Consider the following 16,118-nt stretch of genomic DNA (forward strand, 5'->3'; position numbering starts at 1 on the left):
AGATATGCAATTTTCTCCAAAAAAATTTTTTTTTTTTTTTTTTTTTTTTGCTTACCTGTAAATTGTTGTATGGGGTTCTTTATTTATTTTTTATTTTTTTTATTTAATCTCTGTGAAGCCTTTTCATTTTTTTGTAACCTTATTTTTTATAAGCAGCACATCTATCTTTGTCTCCTGAAATGTGATTCGTCCATTTTTTTTTTTTGTCAAAGTCCTGTTATTATGTTTAATTTTTTTTTTTTTTTTAAGTGGGTGGGGGGGGGGAAACAAATTTTTTTTTTTTGTCAGTTTATTTAGATAAGATTACATAATGATTAATTTTCAAAAGAAATTTTGAGAAGAAGATGAAGTACAATAAATAAAAGAAGTTGGTATTTTTCCGGTTATTTTATTTTACTTTTTTTTTTCATATGGTGGAGGGAGGGGATTCTATTAAAAATTTTTTTTTGTAATTACTGAAGTTTTTGCATTTCAGTTTAACTTTTTTGTTAATTTTCATAACGAATTTTTAAAAGTTTGATTCATCAGCTTTTTATTATTATTATAATTTTTATTATTATTATTATTATTATTATTATTATTATTATTATTATTATTATTATTATTATCACTATTATTATTATTAATTCTGCTACACAATGTATACAAATTCTTCAAATTTCATAATGACTCATTGAAACTTTTAATAAATGCGTCGAATCCACTTGTTATATATTACATCACGTTTTTTTTTTATTATATCTAGTTTTTTTTTTTAATTATATATAAATTACAAAGATCAATATTATCTTTAACTTAAAACCAGTCAACATAATAAAAATGATCAATATACGAAGGATAGAGCATTCGAAGAAGCCAGAAAAAAAAAAATTGAAGTTGAAAATAAAAATTGAATCAATTACAATATTTTTTAATTCATCAAAAATTCAAACGATGAATTATTTTAACAAAAAAAAAAAAATCATTAAGCTATCAATTTCCAAAAAATAAACCCTATCCATCAGAGAATGAACATTAGTAAAAAATGCATCAGTGGTAAAGCATAAATTTGAAAATATATATATATATATATCTGAATAATGAGATGAATTAAATCACAGATTAATCAATCATGTGGTTCAGAGTCTGAAAAAATATTTTGGGGGTGGAAATATTTTTAGATAAGACAATCCCAGTCAAATAAAATTGCTCAATATACTTGATAGAGCAAATTAAAAATGGTAGATTTTTATATTTAATTTTTTTGCAATAAAATATAGAATTTTCCAAACAAAAATTTATTATTCGAACAAGGAATACAAGACATTTAAAGTTCTTTCCTAAATCCATGGATTGTCGATGTAAGGCTTACCTCCTCAGAGAAATGTATTTAGCAAAATATTATGTATAGACATAATTTTGCTTTTTAGCGCATACATTGAACATAAATTAAAATCTTTTCAAGAAACTTAGACAAGGACATCAGGAAAATTGGATTTAACAATATATATATATATATATATATATATATATATATATATATATATATATATATATATATATACTTTTAATGTCATATTTTTATTCAAATAGTTTATTTACCATTAAATATAACGTTTTGTAAACTTTCCTTTCTCCCCCCCCCCACACTCTTTTCTATGTATGTCCCTGACTTGATATGACTCCATTTATTTATTTATTTTTAAAAACAGACACACACACATTAATATATGTATACTGGATAATATACCCGGCATTCCCCGGGAATCTTTACTTTCATTTTTGCCTCCCCCCCTCCCTTTTTGAACTGTATATTTTTGCTCTACTGTCATATATAATGCCACTGCTATGGTGCCATATATGACTTATACTGCACACACATATATATATATATATATATATATATATATATATGTCTCATGACGTCATATATCACGTATACTGTGAACAAACACAGAAATATGGCTTTATTATAATATATATATACTAGCAAAAGTACCCGTCGTTGACTGGGTTCAAAAACAGCCTACAGAAAATGGACTCTGATTTATGAAAGTATGATAGGTTATGAAAAGGAAGGGTTGTAAAGAGATAGCTTCGAATTTGGGGGTATCAAAACCAAAGCAAAATATGATGAAAGTAAAAATAAAATAGATAAACCCCATAATTGATTATACCATACCTGTCCACACTGAAACACTTATCACAATATTCTGTGGATCTATATAAAAAAAACCTTATTAAACTTTGTGACATATTTCCATTCTATGGAGGTCAGGTGCGAACGAACACCCCATAATTTTATTATACCATATTTCTTCAAACTGAAACATAATTATCAAAGTATACTTGCGCAGATAGATATGAAAAGTCTTTATTAAAGTTTGTGCCTATTTCCATTCTATGGAGGCCAGGCGCAAACGCAGACCCCACAATTTTATTATACATCCCTATTTAAGTTAAAACATACTTATCAAAGTATTATGTACATCTATATCAAAAACGCTTGTTAACGTTTTTTTTTGTTATTTTAAAATTTTTTATTTCCATACTTTGTGGACTAGGCGCGAACACAGACCCCACAATTTTAATGAACCACCGTTCTGCCAGATCAAACATACCCCATTCCTGTGTCTCGATACATCTTCTATCATTATATGTAATCAGTTTTTTAAAATAGTTAACCATATAGGAGCCTATTCATGACCACACACACACACACACACACGCACAGACATTCAGCTTTATATTATATATATATACACACACACATACAAAACTTATGTGAAACAAAGGGAATTTTAATAAAATAACAAATCAAAAAAATCAACCCTCAATTAACTAATTAGCCAGTCGATCAATTAAAGAATGAAATAGTAATCTGTGGATCTGGGAGTACTATTTTGTTGAATCCATTGACGTTTTTGATTTTACAACATTCCTTCATACTTGGGATTACTGAGTACAACTTAAAATTTTGACAGTTTTTTTTTTTTTTTTTTTTTTTTTTTTGCACTACACTAAAGTTACCTACTTGGCCTTTTGGCCAAGATCAAAGTGTAGTATCTGTTCTTTAGATGCTGCACTTCAATTTCTTGTTCTCTTTCAGTGAAGGAACAGTCCTTCACGGCTGAGACAGTTTTTTTTTTTTTTTTTTTTTTGCACTACACTAAAGTTACCTACTTGGCCTTTTGGCCAAGATCAAAGTGTAGTATCTGTTCTTTAGATGCTGCACTTCAATTTCTTGTTCTCTTTCAGTGAAGGAACAGTCCTTCACGGCTGAGACAGTTTTTTATTTTTGTACCTTTTCTCCATGTTAAAAAACGGCCCTGGTGTCTAACTCTGTCCCATGGGGAGGCATTGTAAATAGGTACACTATAATCCATTCATACTTAGATTCCAAATTCTTCCTTTGGCTTCACGGACTTTTTTTGAGTTGACAGACGATGCATAAATATCCTATATCTATATTTCTCCTTCCCCTCCCCCCTCTCTCTCTCTCCCATATACAAGGTGGGAATAATATCTGTTTGCCAAATTACTAAGAAAAAAAAAAACATGTTTTATTCATCAAATTAGAGTCAATTTGTGTTCATGGATTTCGTTTGATGAATCTACCTTTTAGATTTTGATGGCAACCAAGATGGCCTTGGAGCCAGCCACATACCGTCTTCACTGTCTCCCGACTTAGTCTGGTGATCCTTCATGTTGCAGCTGGATTTGTTTGTGCCTTGTTTTACTGCACCCCACTTGAAGAAGTCAAGTGGGGTGCATTTAAATGAGCTGGGAGGCCAACTGTCAGTTGAAGTATAGTCGATGGACTTCTCTCACAGCAATTGACTCTGGTTTTCCAGCTAGCATAACAAATTGTTGCCACATGTATGGTCTACCTGGGCCATCTAGTGTTTCGTTGCTATGCTTAGAAATGCAGATATAGCCATGCGTTTTTCTCTCTCCAATGTTGCCACGTGGTCATCTTTAAGTTCTTTTGGGGGTGGGGGAATGGTGCTTATTTAGAATTAAATATATTTTGATGGCGATAGTTTGAATTGAGTTGTCCCTGTTTTATTTATAAAATTTTTCAGAAAAATATGATGTACATACCCATCATAGAACAAAGATGTCATATTCCAAAAATCACTGTGTGATCAAGTAGTTCCATTTTTTTTTTTTTTTTTTTTTAATGATTTTTAGCGATTTTAATAATAAATTGTATCCATTACAAGACTGAGTTTGATGCTGATAGTTCGAATTGAGTTGTGCCTGTCTTATTTATAAAAACAGGGCAGATGCAAACACTAGATCTTGCTTAGTTATAAAATTTGATTTTCTTATATATATATAACCACTTGATCAATTTCCGTGATTTTTGGAATATATCTTTGTTCCATGATAGATACATACATCATAAAGTTTTTTTTTATTTTTTTGTTTTTAGATTTTTGTGTATTTTTGTTTTGAAAATAGGTTTCATTCTAAAGAAACACACACATACACAAAGATGAAGATCAGATCGACTACAAAAGTAATAAAAAAAAATACGCATAAAATTGCAAACAAATATCATGCACACTGTGTGTGTGTATATATCTGTGTGTGTGTGTGTGTGTGTATATGATATGAACATCGATTTCTCCAAAATGACCATTCACAAACAGAACTGAATCAAGCCTGCAGAACTTTGTATATATAAAGAACTCCGTATCATTTCAGATCAACCTTCATAACAATGATGAAAAAAAAAAAGAAATGATTTGACGGATCCATTAGGTTTCAAAGACCCCAGAAATGATGTAAAATGGTAGAGACGACTTTGGGTTTACAAAGGTTAATTTTTACATGGCATTCCTCTACCATGCTAGAAAGCTACTTATGCCTGGAAGTATCCTGTACCTCTATAAGGCCACCATTCGCCCATGTATAGAGTATTGTTGTCACATTTGGGCTGGTGCATCTGCTACTAGTCTCTCGCTCCTTGACAAGATTGAAAAGAGAGTCGCCAACCTAATAGGTCCTGAACTGTCATCTAAGCTTCAACCTCTGTCCCATCGACGAAATGTTGCATCCCTCTGCCTGTTCTACAAGTATTTTAATGGTGAATGCTCTGATGAACTACAAGCACTTGTACCCTCTCAACGTGAATACCCCCAACAAACCTGACAAGCTCCTAAATCCCACCCCTTCACAGTAGAGATCCCTAGATGTAAGAAAGCCTTCTACTCCAATAGTTTCTTCCCCAGAACTGCTAGACTTTGGAACTCTCTTCCGGGATTCTGCATTCCCAACTGTACTGACATGCAGAAGTTCAAGTGTAATGTGAACAGACGTCTTGCTACTCATTCCCTTCATAATACCCCTGCAACTTATGCCTCCGATAGTAGCCCCCTACTTCAAAGTGGCACTGTGCCTTGTTTGGGGTGGAAGTTGAATTAAAAAAAAAAAAAAAAAAAAATCTGTAAAACAAACAGATAATAAATTCTAGTTTTAGTTTTTCTTGTCACAAGATCGATTTTTGAAATCGCAAAAGATAGATTTATTTTCTGTGGGTGTCTTAAAAGTCTAATTGATCAAATTTGACTTTTTTCTTTTTTTTTTTTTACATAGGCATCATCACTTATCAAGGCCCAGAATCCACTCGAGGATAAGGGTTAAGAGTGTACAGCAGTCACTTGGACAATCGTTAGTAATGGAAATTCGGTAAATTTGTTAACTTAAGTGGAATGGCTCATCAAGAACTTGTTTACGTTAGACTTGAAGACAACCATATTGTAGTCAGCAGGAAAACGGAAGACAATTCCACAGGTGTGCAGTTCTAAGAAAGAAGCTTTGATCATGGAATCTACGTTTAGGTTTAGGCACAGATAAAGAGTGGGGGTAATTATTGATAGTGTTTTCAGCTAGACAAGTTTCTTATGAAAGTTTGGTGAGGGGGGACCATTGATTAAAGCTCAGACGAGCACTTGCCATGAAAATAAGGATAAAGCAGAGACAAACTCGCAACATCTCTTCTGTGAGAAAGAGGTTGCAGGGAAGAGAAAAGGACATCCCCACAAGGCTACAAAGTCTATTTTGAACTCTATCAAGGCAGGACAAGTCCTTTCTAGCAGCTCCTGCCCAGATGTGGCAGCAGTACTCCATCCTTGGACGTACCTGGCTCTTATGTAGATAGAGAAGTGCATCGGCAGTGAGATATCTACTGGAGCTGAAAATTGTACTTTGATGTCAAAGTTTTGATGGTTTAAAACAAGTTTTCTGTTTTACATTTAACTCTATAACATCTTTAAACAACACTTCAAATGAAGTGAAAAAAAAAATCCATCAAACTGCAGTATACCGTTCAGATGCATCAAATTAATGTGTTTATTGTTTTATATCTAATTGGGGTAAGATATGAACTCATAATGTAACTTCCATCCAGCCATAAGTTTGTTTTATATATAAAAAAAAAGAAGCAATTTGTGTTCAATGAATTGTTTTCAGCATTAAATAACTCATAGCATTAGATAATATTAGATATTTAGGCAATATGAAACTAGCATCTTTAGAACTATTTACACACACACACACACACATATAAATATATACGCACGCACACACACGCACCAGATAAAGAACTTTAATGGAACATCAAAATATCTATGTATCTCATATAGAGTTCAAGTGTTAGCCCCAGGTAGGGGGCCCTTTGATTTCTGAGAGCTTCGTCTGAAGCAAAATAAAACAAAAATATACGCAAATATATATATATATATATATATTTGTAAATATCAGGTCTAAACAGACTAGATGTAGTCATCCATTTATCACGAAAGATAGATAATATATATATATATATATACACACACACACACACACACACACACACACACGTCCTTATCTTTGCTTTTTATATATTTATCAATTTATCACCATAGTCCTGGCAAAAACAAAAAGCAAGACAAAAAAACAAGAACATTATTTACTTTGTGCCCTGTCTACCAAATTTGAAGTTCTTAAAGCTGAGATTTTGAAAAGAAAAGAAAAAAAAAAAAAAAAAAATAAATAATAATGTAAATACCATCATTTGGATCTTAGTTTTATCTTGGAGCCTTCACAAAAATGAGAGGCAAGGAAAGATAACTCTACAATTACCATTTTTTTTTTAAAATAAAGATCTTTTTTAAAAAAAAAAAAAAAAAAAAAAAACAACCTTCGTTTCGTTGTGATTTTCTTTCTTTTACATACTTGCTTGATACCAAGCAGATATGCAAAAATGTATAGTTTTTTTTTTCAGTCCCTAGTTAATTAGTTTTTATTCCTTTTTACTTGCCTCCTCACAAGGGCAGTTAGAAGTTTGATTTTTAATTTGGGGGAGAATATCAAGCTCCCTGAAGGGGATCATTAGACATTGGAACAAAAAAGAAACAAAAAGAATTGCCTGACAAAGATCTTTTATTTTCCATCTAATTAAAGAAACATTTTTTTTTTCTTTGTTTTATTTTTAGAGTTGACAAGGGCATTAATTTTTGTACTCCGCTAATCTAGTTTTTCACATGATTTATCCCTTACATGTATGCTATATTTACATTCAAATCTCACCCAGAAATTATTTGTGGCATGGAGTACATTCAGGAAACTTCTACCAGCAAAATAGCACTTACTATCAACTAGATTGTATGCAGTAGTGTTGACATGATTAATGGAATCAAGAATCAGAAAAATCAGAACTTTTTTGGGGGGTATTGGAATCGGAAAAATTTGTGCCTATTTTCCGATACCAAAAATGATTCCTTTAATTATTCTATAATTTTTATTCCCAATGTATTTGTTCCAATTCATGTTGCCTGTGAATGTTAAGTTTGAATGATGTTTTGAAGGTTAGCTTGGAAGTTAATTTCTAAAAGTTGCCCAACACATGCAAGCACGTGAAATGGAGATGTTAGAATGGATATGATGATGATGATGATGATGATTTCTATCAAAATATAAATTATTTCTCTTCTCACAGAAATGAACCATTTTGTTTCTCAGTGACATGAGCTATTAGCGAAGTGAAATATTCCTTACTATGAGAAAATACTTACCTACATGTGTCTAATAAATGCAATGCGACTTGCACCTTCTATTTGACAGTGGGATATTATAGCAGTCCTGATATCTAGTTTATGTGTAAAGTAACTTTACAAATAATTGTAACTTTTGAAGAGGAGATTTTACCCTCAAAATATTAGAATGAGCATAATTAAATATAAAAAAAATAAATAAATACTACAATACTCCTGTTCTTTGTCAACAATTCTTATATATAGTTTATTATTTTAGAGGCGGCTAACTTTAAATTAAAATAAATCACAGGAAAATATTTTTATCATACAACTATGTTGTTTATTCCAAAGATTAATTTTTGGCATATGACCCCTCCATCCAGCTTGTGCACATATGACATAAATTAGACGTTCAATTTTCACAACTCTACACATTAAATTAAACTATTTCAGCAATAATGCATCAAATGTTGTCTTCCAAGTAAATTATTCGCTCATCAAATGTAAATAAAATAAATTTGCAAATGCTGCTCGGGTGCCAGTCTCATTCTGATGAGTTGCCAAACGAAGCTGAACTCGAAATAACCGATAGTTTCCAAATCTGGAATTAAAGAAAATAGAGTTGTCAACTTAAAGTTTGTTGCCTCTAAAAAAAAAAAAATTAAAAGAAAGAAAACACCCTGTATTTATCTCTGCTCCATATATAATAAAATGATTACAGAAATTCCTCTCTGGACCAAAATATCGTAGGTTTGCAACAACAGATGTCACATACAAATTCAATACATCTAGCCTAATAGCCATTATCTGATGTAACTTTCGAACACCATTTTTGTCACAATGATAAAATGCTGCATTGTATCCTACAAGCAACATCTTATTTTTCTCTCTGAATATTTAGTACTACCACCGCTACCAGTTGTCACTGGAACAAATTTTACATGTTCCACAGATTCTGTGATTACACCGACAGTAACTGGCTATTACATACCTCAATTTCTGATTTATAAATAATAATAGTTCCCTCATCAAAGTCCCCCCGTTCTGATAAGCTGCAGTCCGAAAATTCTCATATTCTGGAATGCAATTCTTCACTTTATAAATGAACATTTATTAACGTTAAAATATGGCAGCATTAAGAGACATATTAAGACGTCTTCATCAAAAAAAATAAATTGAACATCCCTTGCGATCGACTTTTTAAGCCATTAAACACAATACGTGTACCTTCTCTATCACCTATAGCAATGGCCAACGACTCTTTATCTGAGAGTATGTCTTTCAAGCTCCTTGACCTAACATTCACAGGAAACATGAGTTGGAACAATTACATCGAGGGCATTGCCAGGGCCGCTGCAAGGAAGGTGGGCTCTCTCTACCGTGCTAGAAAACTACTAACACCCGAAAGTATCCTGTACCTCTATAAGGCAACCATTCGCCCATGTATGGAGTATTGCTGTCATATTTGGGCTGGGGCATCGGCTACTAGTCTCTCGCTCCTTGACAAGGTTCAAAAGAGAGTCGCAAATCTGATAGGCCCTGAACTGGCATCTAAGCTTCAGCCTCTGTCCCATCGACAAAACGTTGCATCCCTCTGCCTGTTCTACAAGTATTATAATGGTGAATGCTCTGACGAACTGCAAGCACTTGTGCCCCCACGACATGAACACCCTCGACAGACCTGACAGGCTGCAAAATCCCACCCCCACACTGTAGAGATCCCTAGATATAAAAGATCTTTCTACGCCAGTAATTTCTTCCCCAGAACTGCTAGACTTTGGAATTCCATTCCAGGTCCCTGCTTCCCCAACTGTACTAACGTGCAAAAGTTCAAGTGCAACGTGAACCAGCATCTTGCTGCCCAAATCCCTATATAGTACCCCAGTAGTTGTTGCCTCTGATAGTAGCCCCCTACACCAAAGTGGCAATGTGCCTTGTATGGGGTGAAAATGCAATAAAAAAAAAAAAATTGGTGATGTTTTAAACTGACGCATTTCATATATATTGAGGAGTTTAACTCCCAAATATTTGTGTCATTTACATAAGGATTTCTCCAGAAAAAAGAAAAAATTAATTAAAAATATACATCAGTTTATTTGTAAACTAGCCGGGGTACCCGGCGTTGCCCGAGTGTTTGTTTCCGGGACTGGGGGGGAGAATTTTAAAAAATGTTATGGTAGGTAAGTAGGAAGGATCAAACCCGGAGTCATGAGTAAAAGTAGGAAAATAAAGTGTGAAGAAAAAACAAACATCTGCAACGTTAACAGTTCGGCCACCAAGAAAAGTCCATTCCAGTTGTTTAGGGGGAAAAAAAAAAAACGACTACGGTAGGTCGGCGCGAACGTGAAAATATAATGTGAATTGTCCAGCACGCTAACCACTACGCCACAGAGCACTGCAGCTTACTTTAGTGATTTTAAATAACTTCACATGAAAGAACTACGAAGCCAAACCGGTGTTCTCTTCTCAACTGTTCCTTGTGAATGATCCCCAAACGGTGTTAAGTGGTGGCAGGGGGAGGAGGAATTTATTAGAGAGAAAATATTTTACCACTTCCATTGATCTTAACCGATTTGGGCCGTGACTTCTCAGCAGAAAAAATATAGACATCTAAGATTATCGAGGAATTTGAGAAATAATAAGCCTATAACACACCTCAGATATTGTTCTGCCGTTTGTGCATATTATATTTGCATGAAATATCTTGATTTTTAATCCTATTAATGTCAAAATCAGACGGGAAAAAATGAGTTCATTTTATTTATATAGAAGATTATATTATCTTTTCCATGCGATTTGATGACATTTATAAGAAAAAAAATACAGTTTTATTGAACTAACTATAACAAACTTATTTTTTGCCGACTAATTTAGTGTTATATATCATTCGAAAGCACGTATTCTGTTCTACAAGATAATGGCCATCGTTTTTTTGCTCATATAATTATTTTTCGTTTTTCAAAACCATCAAATGGATTGTCAAGTAGATTAAAAAAAAATCACATTTTCGACACCTCCTTCTTTTTATCTTTAATCGAGGTTAAAAAGTGAGTGAAGTAACGAAGGATATTTGTGCCATATATGGAGAAAACGCTATAGCTGAGAGAACTGTTCGAGATTGATTTACCAGATTCAAACATGGTAATTTTGACTTCAATGATGCTTATCATTCCGGAAGACCAATCGAGATGGATGGAGACCCACTCAGGGTTCTTTTGAAGGAAAATTGGGCGAAAAGATCAAGTGTGATTTTGAGATAATTTCAGGCAACTTTCGGTCGATGGGATTCACACAAATTTATTTTTGCTCTTAAAATTCTTTGATTTTCTTTAAAAGAATGGGCAGAACTGATACAACAACCTAATAGTTAGACGACCCATGTAGATCTCTACTTATATATAAAAAGCACTTTGTGTTTGTGTGTGTGTGTGAGTTTGTTGCTCATGGACTTGGCTGAGCCGATTTTTATGAAATTTCATGTAAATATACTTCATGTGTCTGGCAGTGTTCTTAGAAGGTTTTGTATGAAAACTGAGAATCTGATTAAAAAATGGAACAGTCCGATTTTGACTAAAGTTAACACTCTGCTACAACCTAACATCACAAGGGCATTTCAGAAGTTTTATCGCCACATTAGTAAGAGGGCCCAGCATATAAAATCAACTAGGTTCTTTTATAAGACGTGAGCGTGTCTGAAAAGAATATTTCTGTGTAGAGCAAGATTGAACGATAATAGTTAACATTTTGCATTTTAAACTTTAATTTGAAGCTATTATGTAAAAGTAATTTTATAAAGTCAACTATAGGTTCTCCACAGTGCAATGTAAACTACAAGATATTGCAGGATAAGTCACTGCGGGGAGGCATGTGGAGCTGTGTTCCAGTACATTAGGGAGAGGTGTGATTAGAGTAAGCAATCAATTAATTTCACAGATTTCGATGATAAAAGTATTTGAAGCGCTGAACATTCATTGATCCTAATTAAATCGTTGGGTCTCCCTGCTAGCTATGTCTAAATGAGAAAGTTGAAATTCTAAACTATAAAAACCCTTGAAGCACATTAAACTGTAAAAGCGTGATATCTAAAAATTGCATACACAAAATAAACTTTACTTTATGACAACAGTACATGAAAAAAATTAAGTAAAAACATATTTAAGCTTATTTTACTACTTGACAACGCTGGGCGGCCTGCTAGTCCATATATAAAGGTGGTCTTGTCGGTGTGTGTGTGTGTGTGTAAAAAGTCTCTACCAAACTCCTTTCTAAATATGTAATTAAACCAACATCTAAAATATCAAAAGAAAATGTACTACAAGCATTAAAGTAAATTCACTCCAATACAAAGCAATAAAAAATATTGGAAAAATAAATCGGCCGAACCTTTGTTTGAAGGTAAATGGAAGCATTAACCAATGGGAGGAAATAGCAGTGAATCAGATTGGTTAGCTAACTACACAATAAGTCATATCTATAGATAAAAATACACCCAGTAATATAAATCCAATATATATTAACCTGACAATTCCCTAAACTGATGAAACGCATCTATCTATCTATCTATCTATCTATCTATCTATCTATAAAGTGAAAATGTCTGTCTGTGTGTGTCTGTGTACATTTCCCTACACAATAACTCTGTCAATTTTCAGTCTAGAGACTCGAGATTTGATACAAAGGGTATTGAGATTTGAGGAAATCTTTTTAATCAGTTTTCGGTCAGAAATTTGGCTGTCAAGGGGTCAAAATTCAACGATTTGACCTTGTAAAACTCTACCAAACTCCTCTAATTTTGGGTCTAAACACTTGAAATTTTAAATGTAAGTTATTTGGACATGGACCTTTGCGGTCTCTACTAAATTACTCAGCCAATTTTTGGTCTAAACATTTGAAATTTTACATAAAGTGTATTCAGACATAGGGTAAGCTTTTTAATCAGTTTTTGGCCGAAACTTCAGCTGCCAAGAAGTCAAAGTTTATAAGATTTGACCTTTGCGGTCTCTAGCAAACTATTCAGCCAGTTTTGGGTCTAAACATTTGAGATTTTATATAAAGGGTTTTCAGACATGCGGCAAACTTTTGTTTTATTTTTTTTTTTTGGGGGGGGGCGAAAATTTGGCTGCCAAGAGGTCAAAGTTGAAAGAGTTGACCTTTGTAGACTCTATCAAACTCTTCCGTGTAAACTTTAGATGTAGGTTACCTGGACATGAGTCAAACTTTTTAATATATATACATATGCACATAAACTTATGAACAGTATATAGGGCTCGAGCAATATATATATATATATATATGGAAACAACATTCGATGCGCTATTGCCAAATTACAGTCTGATTCAATGTGTAGAGTTTCTGTGCAAGGTTAACCTTTGGATTACACCATGGATACATGAGCTGCGAGGGTCTTATAACTTAAATTGTATGTAAATTATAAATGAGAAAAATTGACTTTTTTGGAATTAACATATTTGTATGATAGAAATATTTTTCTGTGATGCATGTAAATTTAAAATTTGCCACCTCTAATCATAAAAAACCCCCCAACATTTTTTGAAAACGTTTACTTGTAATCGAAAATGTTACATTAAGAAGTATTAAGGAGTATTTAACCAAATGGATATCTTGAAAGACAAATCCATTTCACAACACACAAAGAAACGACTCCTGCAAACTTTGGTATTCTCAGTAGCAACATACGGAGCATAATTTTGGGTCTTGAAGAAAGTCGACAAGAGGAAAATTGCTGCTTTTGAATTGTGGTGCTACTGTAGACTGCTTTGTGTCAGCTGAGTGGACACTCATTCAAACGAATGGGTTCTGGAGAAGATTGGATCATGCCAAAGACTGCTGGACAACCATCAATGACAGGAAATTGAGATTTTTGGAACATGTAGCCAGAACAGACGGCCGAACAAAAGGTCTGCTCTTTGGTACAACTCCTAGTGAAAGTGGACGTGAGACAAGATTATTAGACAGCATGAAGGACATCGCGGACATTAGCATGGCTGAGTTGCTCAATGGCACAGAACCGGTGTCAATGGCAATGATTCGTGAAGAATGCTACAGCTGGTCAGTAATGACCATTCTGCTAAAGAGAGAGACAGAGAGAACCAAGCAGATGGGTATTTATAGGCCTTCTCTCTCAAATAGAGAGGAAGCCTGTGAGGCTGGACCTCCTAGAACTGCACAGAACCAACGCCACACTCCAATTAACAGGATTAATTACAGAAATGATCATAGGCTCAGTTGATTTGAGGGCTTGATGGGGGGAGGGGTAAAATCCCATTCTAATTAATTCTGCTTACTTTTACCTAATTAAACTCGGATATCTATCAGATAGCCTTTGTATATTGTTAAGATTAAAATCTTGGTCACAGTCGCTGGTTCAATCCCTTGCCTAGAAGTGTAGCCATGTTGATGATGGTTGATGTCCATGGCTAATCTTTTATGTGTGTAAAAATGTTTAAAATTTATTTAAATAAAATAAATATTTCTATTATTTAATTAAAAAAAAAAAGTCCTGTTAAAAAGAAGGGAGTGATGCAAAAAAAGAGGCGAAGGTGTGTGGGGGGGGGGGCGACACAAAAAGGGGCAGGTGACGCAAAACAAAAACAATGGGGATGTAATCTCCGCCAGAGAGAGAGAGAGAGAGAGAGAGAGAGAGAGAGAGAGAGAGGAGAGAGAGAGAAAAAGGACAAACCAAGTTCATCAACGTTTTGTCTTTATTTCTAGACTTCCTCTGGATGAATGAAATAAAGGAAACAAAATACCAGTACAAATATTTGAAAATATATTTTTTGATGTAATGAAATGTATGACCCTGTTCCATTTCAGAAACGGAAAAAGTCGTTGGGACCCCCCCCCCCAAGTGGGAACATAGGGTTATGAAAAAACCCATCTTACTCTCTTTCACAATGCTTATGCACCCCCTTTTGTGGTTAACGTCACGTATTGACGACCTAAGTGCATTCGAATCCAGTTTGTTCCACAGAAGCACTCTTACTTAGGGATGTTGGCAACCTTCACGTGGTCCCTCTCATAAATACCCGGTGTCTTTCTAGAAAAGAATTATAGCTATAAAGATATCGAGGGAGGGGGGGAAAGGGTTGACGAATGGCAACAATAATTACTTGATGCATTTCTGAATTTTTTAGACGATCTTTGAATGTTTATATCATTTTGATTAATCGGATAATTATTCTCATCTTGGGTATTATTGGCACAACGTTTCACAAAAAAATAACCTTCTTCCTTTGGAATTGTCTCCCTTGCATTGTGTTTAACCCCCCCCCCCAAAAAAAATCCCGAAAGTATGCGTGGGTATTGATCCTCTGTTTCGTAAAACATTTTTTTCACTAATATTAACAATTAGCATAGATACCCTCTAAAATTGAGTCATAGAAAAGCCTTTAAAAAATATCTTAGTGACCCCCTCTTAAGATTGAATCAGTCTGAAAAAAAAAAACTTGCTTATTTTTACAAAGATTTTAGTGAGAAAACAACAACAACAACAACAACAACAACAATTACAACAACCAAAAACAAAAAAAACAAACAAACAAACAAACAAACGAAAAGCACCATATTGATCCGTCTAAATTAATATCGATTATTTCTTGTTCTTAACATAAAAATCGTAGGTTACTTGAATGAAAAAAAAGAGAATTAGCAGAAACAGTTGTCGTGCTTTGTCGTACATTTGTCGTGCTCGTGCTTTTATTTGTCATACGTAATTAGTATACTGGCTCTTAAAGCAAATTTCTGTTACACTTTTAAATTTACTGCTTTCATTTTTTTTTTTTTTTCATTAATTATCATTCAATTATTTAAAAAAAAACATCTTCTTTTGTCATAACAAACTCGGGATTACACGTAGAATAAACAAACCGCAGAAATTCTTTCTTTTATATAAAAACAAAACGAAACAGTAAGACCATTAAGAACCTTAACCATTGTCTACTTCACTTTGTTTAGAGTGTTGTCTTTTGTTTTTTTCTTGGATTAACTATTGTATGCTGTCGGATAAGAAAGGATTAGGGTTAAGTAATTTATTCTTGTAATTCTACGAATTTATTCCAAGCATGTTGTCACCCAACAACTGTTATGTCACGAAAA

General features: G+C 33.5%; 2 pseudogenes; both read left to right on the top strand.

The window, feature by feature from the left end:
• The first annotated feature begins 3,005 nt into the window (after window positions 1–3,005).
• Window positions 3,006–3,152, top strand: LOC145268534 (U2 spliceosomal RNA; annotated as a pseudogene).
• Window positions 3,153–3,154: 2 nt separating this feature from the next.
• LOC145268516 (U2 spliceosomal RNA) lies at window positions 3,155–3,311 on the top strand (annotated as a pseudogene).
• The last annotated feature ends 12,807 nt before the right edge of the window (window positions 3,312–16,118 follow it).

This window comes from Euprymna scolopes, chromosome 43 (assembly GCF_053919585.1).
Source record: "Euprymna scolopes isolate OS-2025 chromosome 43, ASM5391958v1, whole genome shotgun sequence".
NCBI classification, from domain to species: domain Eukaryota; kingdom Metazoa; phylum Mollusca; class Cephalopoda; order Sepiida; family Sepiolidae; genus Euprymna; species Euprymna scolopes.